Source organism: Sitophilus oryzae, unplaced genomic scaffold, assembly GCF_002938485.1.
Source record: "Sitophilus oryzae breed Bouriz unplaced genomic scaffold, Soryzae_2.0 scaffold_1436_pilon_pilon, whole genome shotgun sequence".
Lineage (NCBI taxonomy): Eukaryota > Metazoa > Arthropoda > Insecta > Coleoptera > Curculionidae > Sitophilus > Sitophilus oryzae.
The window spans coordinates 1,380,419-1,388,600 of NW_022146100.1; positions in this window are offsets into that span (position 1 = coordinate 1,380,419).

The following is an 8,182-nucleotide window of genomic DNA, read 5'->3' on the forward strand; positions in this document are numbered from 1 at the left end:
AGGCTCAGCAGGTAGGTGGTGTCTTTCCCCTTGCTCCTCGGCAGAAAGACGGTGATGGCCGCCCCTTTAGAGATGTTTTCTCCCTTCACTGCAACCAGTTCCGGCCCCTGCCAATTTTTAAGCTTAGGTGCGATTTCCACCAACCAATTCGCCGATTCTTGAGATACACAATCTATGAGGATCATGCCCACCCGAAAGTGTATCCCCGCAAAACGCAGCTGACCCACATTTTGTAGATCGTTGTGTTGCGATCCGATCGTCACTACCTACTTCGTCTAGTATAGCCTCTTCTAGAGACGTTTGCTGGTCGGTGGTCAGAGCAACCTCTGGGAAATCATTTGGCAGCACCGCCATTTTCACTTGTCCAGCAATAGCGGCAAAGCTGGTGATACGTCCCTGTTTGCCTCCCGGTGCTGGACGGCTTTCCATCCTGGCCTTTTTCTCCCCCTGCCGGACAAAGGTGAGAGGTTCTCGCTCCCTCTCTTGCCCGTTGATGGAGATAAGTCAGGTTGTTTCTTGGTTTCTTTACTCTCCCCTTTTCGCAGGAGTCTTTTCGCTTTTGCTTCCTCTGGAGCAAGTCCTTCGTAGAGCAGTCGGAGGTATCTATGTGCTTCTGCTCCGCTAAGACCTACTCTCAGAGGATCGTCTAGCCCGCCTGGTTGACCCAGGCCGGGTAGACGAAACGGTAGCTTGTGTCGCTTATTGGGTCTAGAAGTAGGCTCCCGACCTTTGCTGGAGAAGGTGGTAGCCGAGGTGGTAGCTGTGTAGGTGGAGGATGACCCCAAGCAGCCGCCCCTCTTGTAGTTTCCTTTGGATTTTGGTCAACTTTTATTTGTAATCAGTGTCGCTAGGGGGCTTCCCCACAGCTTCACCGGTGGTGTTTTTAATGCTAAATCTCATAGTGTTCCCACGAGTCGCTAGGGATAGTCGGTCCACTTCTACAGAGCCCCGCATGTAGAAGTAAGGGATTAATACAATGAAGTGCCCTCTGATGCTCCAAGGTTGAGGCCAGTAAAGGCTAGTCCTCTATCTAGCCACGCATCCCTTTGACCTGGTCTCGCCATCGTAGGATTTAGGTTTTTGATGAGGTTGACTCCTCTTGGTCCAGGCGGTTAAGCCAAGACCCCCCCACACCCTCTACCCGCGAGACATGCCCACAGTCAGTAGAGGGTGCCTGGTATGACGGACAGGGGTAGCCTCGTCCGGCATGGTTATATGTCCTGGTTCAATTTCCTGGCCACGACACTACAGCCAGGGACAAGATGATGAGTGAGATGCTTGTTAGACCAAGCCAGGCGGTAGGGAGATTCCCCCCAGCACCTGACCAGGAGCTTCCCCACCAACGACAAGGCACCAACGAAGACTTTTTGGAAAAGACAGGACTTGAGAATATAGTCACCAAATCTAATAAAAAAATATTTAAAGCGTTTCAAATAAAATATTGAAATAAATAGTTCATTGTTTCATATTTTTTTGTTATTATGAATTGATTCTGAAAATGCTACACTGAAAAAAAGGATCTCTCAGTCGAAATGAATATGACTTTGACCCAAAAGATTGGCGCTTTTCAATAGGGTCAAGAACGACGTTTCTTTGCCCAAAGTATTAACTATCTTTTCATAAGCTTTAAAAAATTGCTTTAGAGAATAGAAGAACATATCTGTCCAAAGTATTTCAGTCTTGACCCAAAATTAATATGCAAGGAAGTTTTTGCTGCATAGTCTCTTTGATTCATGCAAAAATTCTTGATTGAAAAGGGACATTTCTTGATTAAAGAGACAATTTTCTTAAACCAATAGCGAATACTATTGACTCAACTAAAATTTATTTTGATCTAAGAGAAGTATATACATCATATACAGGCATATTACGAGGTATATTATTTTCTGATAAATTTAGGTTTTCCTGGTCTATAGTAAGTAAAGTCATATTATTTTCCTCGATAGTAGTTATTTCTGCTTCTTCACACCTTGGTATTTTTTGGGGTGGTTCATCACTCTACAAATTACAAAAAAATGTTACATCACGATTAATCAAAGTAAAGCAAATAAATTATTAAAATTAAAAGCATTGGTCACATTTTGAATTTTTTAATACGACGACTTGAAACTAAGTATTTGCATAAAAAAATCGATACCTATATTCTTATTCTATCTATAGTCACGCATGCATTATCTAAACAGGTGCATTAGGTAAATGTCTCTTACCTTAAAATCTAGCAAATGAATACTCTAATTTCCATTTTTTCAGAAACTCCTTTAAACAATCCATATATCCTAAAATGACAAATGAAAAAAATGACAAATGCATGTTAATAATGATCACTAATTTGTTATACGAAATGCGTTTAAAAAGCAAATTATGCAAAATTCCAAGTGGAACTGATTGTATATATCGTCCTTCGTCATCGTCTTTGCGTGTCGTTATTATTTTTCATCAAAAGAGTATTTAGCTATTGGAAAAATGGCCATGTTTCTTGAATGAAGTACTTCCTAGCGTATTTTTGTTATTATCTTAAAACAAAGCAACTTGCACTTGGTTGAATGAAACTAGATTCAAGAGAAATTTTCGAATTTTTCAAGAAAACAAGTTTTCTTGAGCTAAGAGGGTTTTTCTTCAGGCAAAATATTTTCTTTTACGCTAAAATAAATTCTCTTGCCACTAAATTTTTTTTTCAAGAACGATGACGACGTTAGTTCAAATCTACCTTTTTTATCAGTGTACTTAATAAGCAATCATTCGACAAAATCAAACAGTTTTTTAAAAAACTCATTTTTTATCTCACTCTAGAACGTCTCTTAACTGTATTTCCATAACCTTTTTATTCCGAAATGTTAAACTGTCAAAACTATAGTGCGAGATATGAAAAAAATAAAATAAAAGAACACGACACTCGAATAATTCGAACGTAATAAAATTTTTGAATATTTGGCCAACCGAAAAAGGAAATAATGAGAAAAGAATGATTGCGGACTGTCACTATTCATCATAATTCCATTTATTAAACTAAATAGAGGGTCGTCTGAAAATAAAACAAACAGAAAGAAGGAAAAGAATTGGGATCGGAAGATGACAGGTTAAAGAATTAAAAAGTTGGTTGGCAGCCGCTTGGCGCTGAACAGATACCGAGACCGAGAATTGAAGTGATGGGGAACTTCTTTAATATTAAGATCGATCACCGAGCGGTGGTCATGTTATCTGGCGAAATTGAAATATTGGTTTTAATAACTCGGCTTTTAAATTAGGCTGTTGGTAATTTAATTTATTTTTCATTTTTTATGGATATTTTTCACCGATTCCTGAGGTACCCTTAGATCCAACCTGCGTACACAGAAAAAACAATAAGGTATTTTCAACAATAATAGTCTTATTATTCAGAGCAAACCCATTCATACAAACATACCTATTTATATTTTTGTTGTCTGTCAAGAAATTAATCGCTCCGTATTATATCTTACTGCCACTACTCGCCGACGAGTATTTGACACGCATCAGAAGATGGTCACGCAAGGCGTTTTTTTTCATGAGCTTTTCTGTGAGTGAAAAGCCCGATGTGATGTTATCTGTCTACCGCACTAAAGACATTCGAAAATCTCATTGCTTTGTTGCCTCCTTACTTTTTGGTTGTCGCTGTTAACTGACTTTACATTCCGTTTTATTGTGAGCTGCTTCTTCCTACTCATTCTGCTTGTTAATACCCTTTAAGCTTTCGTGGAAAACATCCTTGTACCTTTTGAGTTGTCCACCCGGCCTCCTTTTACCGTCTACAAGCTCACCGTAAAGCAGAGATTTTGGTATGCGGTTTTCCTGCATTCTGCATACGTGACCAGCCCATCTTAAGCGGGACTTGGTAATCATGACTTCAATACTCTCGCAGTTAGCTTTTTCAAGGACCGATACGTTTGAGACATGATGGAACCATTTTATTCTTAAGAGCTGTCTAAGATGTCTCTGTTGCAACTTGTTTAATGCGTTCATGTGCCGGCGGCACGGCACCCAGGTTTCGCTTCCATATAACATGGTGGGAATTATTATTGCTCGGTACACTGCGAGTCAAAATAACGAAGAAAGAGATAACCATCATAGAAGAAATCCAAAAAAAAAACAATTAATCTGGTATGGGCATGTAAACAGAATGGGAGAAGAAAGGCTACCAAAGAATATAATGAAATGGATCCCAACTGGAAAAAGAAAACGAGGAAGACCCCGAGAGACATGGTTAAAGGGGGCAACAAAGGCAATGTTATTGCGCAATTTACAAGCCGATGACTGGATGGGCAGAAGGAAATGGCGGCAAGGAACCGGAAGGCGGATCACGCTGTAGAACCGGACTTATATATATACACTGCAAGTCTCGTTTTTGTGCTCAAGTCATGATTGTAGAAAACCCTGTCTTTTAATTTCCAGAATGCTCTTGAGGCGTTGCTAATCCTGTGTTGAATTTCAGAGTCGATATTGGCCTTTTCCGAAATCAAACTGCCGAGGTAATTGAATTCCGCTACATATTCCAATAGTTCTCCGATTTTTATAGCATTGTTGTGATTTTCCGAGGGAGTGCACATGATTTTAGTTTTATCGATATTCAGCTTAAGTCCCAAAGCCTCGTATGCCCATGTATATATGTTCAACATTTCTTGCAATTGCTGTAACGTATTTGCGACAAGAGCACAATCATCAGCGTATTGGAGTTCTGTGATGAATTTTGTACGTGTTTGTGCGTGTATCTGTATCTAATACCCAAACCTCTCTCCTGCAGTTTGCTGTCCACTTTAATGGAGAGCGCTGCCATGATAGGGGCTAAGACACATCCCTGCCTAACGCCTGTATTTGTTAGGAAGGGATCGCTCAGGTGATCCATGATATCACCCTTGATTTGTTGTTGTTATGGAGGCTTTTACACACTGTAAGAAATTTGTTGGGTACTCCGAACTTTTTCATAATTGCCCAAAGTGCATCTCTGTTCACAGAGTCGAAGGCTTTTGTTAGATCGATGAATGCAACGTAAAGTTTAGATTGCTGCTCTTTTACTTTTTCCTGTAGTTGGCGGATGGAGAATATGGAATCGACGGTACCGCGGTTGGTGCGAAAACCCGTTTGCGATTCTGGGAGGATTTTTTCTATATATAGGTGCAGGCGGTTTGACATAAGTTTTGCAAGAATTTTTCCTCCGATAGCCAGTAGTGAAATTTCTCGGTAGTTTCCGCAGTCTGATGCACTTCCTTTGTTCTTAAACATATTCACTATATTCGCGTTGCAAAAGTCCTGAGGTACCTCTCCGCTTTCCCATATGACATCGACGAGAGATAAGATGACCAATAAGTTCTTTACTTGCACACTTATAGATTTCAGCCGGAATCGCGTCACAGCCAGTATTATATCTTACAAATTTCATGAAGTATTTTTCTTATAATATGAAATATTCTCGACAGGTGCGACACGACGTGCGACTCACTGAAATTCCGGTCACAGTGCATCTAAAGAAAACATTGAAACCTATATATTGAGTTTGCTTCGATTTTCTACACATACATAACAAATCCATATAAAACATAAAAGATGTCGGGTGCTATCTCAGAACCAAGGTGTAAATAGGCAGTGAAGTCGACAAATATCACCTGCAAATGCAAATTGAAGGATTCAAGGGGAATAATATATCGGCTTTTGGGATCGTATTCGGTGTTGCGTGTGTCTATACATTTCTAGAACGAGAGAAGGGCTTCATTGTGACCCCGAGTGATGTCTCTGTGGCAAATGGGATTTTACGATCGAACAGTCGGACAATAATAATTGTTCCCCATATAGCAACCGAATAAAAGTTTAATGTCATGTGTTCCAGCTTATATCATCTTTAATGCAAGACATCTCCTTTCAACTTTCCATCTTGTAACATGTTTATCTATTGTAATGGAAGAAATAGCTTACTTATATATCCGTCCCCGTTTAACAAATTTATTCCATATGGATTTAATTGAGTGCATTTTCTTATGAGTAGTGTTTATGGTCTGTTTTTTGAATTGTTGTTGGAAAATATTATTAGGAAATATAATGATTTGATTAGACGGGTATATTACAACAACCCACCCATGTAAATTTTTGTTCTCTTTCAAGAAATTGATTGCTCCGTATTTTATCTTACAAATTTCATGAAATATTTTTTATACATTATTTTTTATTATTATTATTATTTTTTACATAATATGAAATATTCTCGACACCGTCTCCGTTTAAAACACGTTCGACACACAGATATTTCCGTCGCTGTGCATCTAAGAAAAACATTGAAACCATTGCAAATCGAGTTTGCTTCGATTTTCTACACATACATGACAAATCCATATAAAACATAAAAGATGTCGGGTGCTATCTCAGAGCCAAGGTGTAAATAGGCATTCGAGTCGACAAATATCACCTGCAAATGCAAATTGAAGGATTCTAATGAAGGGGAATAATATATCGGCTTTTGGTATCGTATTCGGTGTTGCGTGTGTCTATACATTTCTAGAACGAGAGAAGGGCTTCATTGTGACCCCGAGTGATGTCTCTGTGGCAAATGGGATTTTATGATCGAACAGTCGGACAATAATAATTGTTCCCCAGATAGCAACCGAATAAAAGTTTAATGTCATGTGTTCCAGCTTATATCATCTTTAATGCAAGACATCTCCTTTCAACTTTCCTTCTTGTAACATGTTCATCAATTGTAACGGATGAAATTGCTTACTGATATATCCGTCCCCGTTTAACAAATTCATTCCATATGGATTTAATTGAGTGCATTTTCTTATGAGTAGTGTTTATGGTCTGTTTTTTGAATTGTTGTTGGAAAATATTATTAGGAAATATAATGATTTGATTAGACGGGTATATTACAACAACCCACCCATGTAAATTTTTGTTCTCTTTCAAGAAATTGATTGCTCCGTATTTTATCTTACAAATTTCATGAAATATTTTTTATACATTATTTTTTATTATTATTATTATTTTTTACATAATATGAAATATTCTCGACACCGTCTCCGTTTAAACACGTTCGACACACTGACATTTCCGTCGCTGTGCATCGAAGAAAAACATTGAAACCATTGCAAATCGAGTTTGCTTCGATTTTCTACACAAACATGACAAATCCATATAAAACATAAAAGATGTCGGGTGCTATCTCAGAGCCAAGGTGTAAATAGGCATTCGAGTCGACAAATATCACCTGCAAATGCAAATTGAAGGATTCAAGGGGAATAATAAATCGGCTTTTGGTATCGTATTCGGTGTTGCGTGTGTCTATACATTTCTAGAACGAGAGAAGGGCTTCATTGTGACCCCGAGTGATGTCTCTGTGGCAAATGGGATTTTATGATCGAACAGTCGGACAATAATAATTGTTCCCCAGATAGCAACCGAATAAAAGTTTAATGTCATGTGTTCCAGCTTATATCATCTTTAATGCAAGACATCTCCTTTCAACTTTCCTTCTTGTAACATGTTCATCAATTGTAACGGATGAAATTGCTTACTTATATATCCGTCGCCATTTAACAAATTCATTCCATATGGATTTAATTGAGTGCATTTTCTTATGAGTAGTGTTTATGGTCTGTCTTTTGAATTGTTGTTGGAAAATATTATTAGGAAATATAATGATTTGATTAGACGGGTATATTACAACAACCCACCCATGTAAATTTTTGTTTTCTTTCAAGAAATTGATTGCTCCGTATTTTATCTTACAAATTTGATGAAATATTTTTTATACATTATTTTTTATTATTATTTTATTTTTTACATAATATGAAATATTCTCGACACCGTCTCCGTTTAAACACGTTCGACACACTGACATTTCCGTCGCTGTGCATCGAAGAAAAACATTGAAACCATTGCAAATCGAGTTTGCTTCGATTTTCTACACAAACATGACAAATCCATATAAAACATAAAAGATGTCGGGTGCTATCTCAGAGCCAAGGTGTAAATAGGCATTCGAGTCGACAAATATCACCTGCAAATGCAAATTGAAGGATTCAAGGGAATAATAAATCGGCTTTTGGTATCGTATTCGGTGTTGCGTGTGTCTATACATTTCTAGAACGAGAGAAGGGCTTCATTGTGACCCCGAGTGATGTCTCTGTGGCAAATGGGATTTTATGATCGAACAGTCGGACAATAATAATTGTTCCCCAGA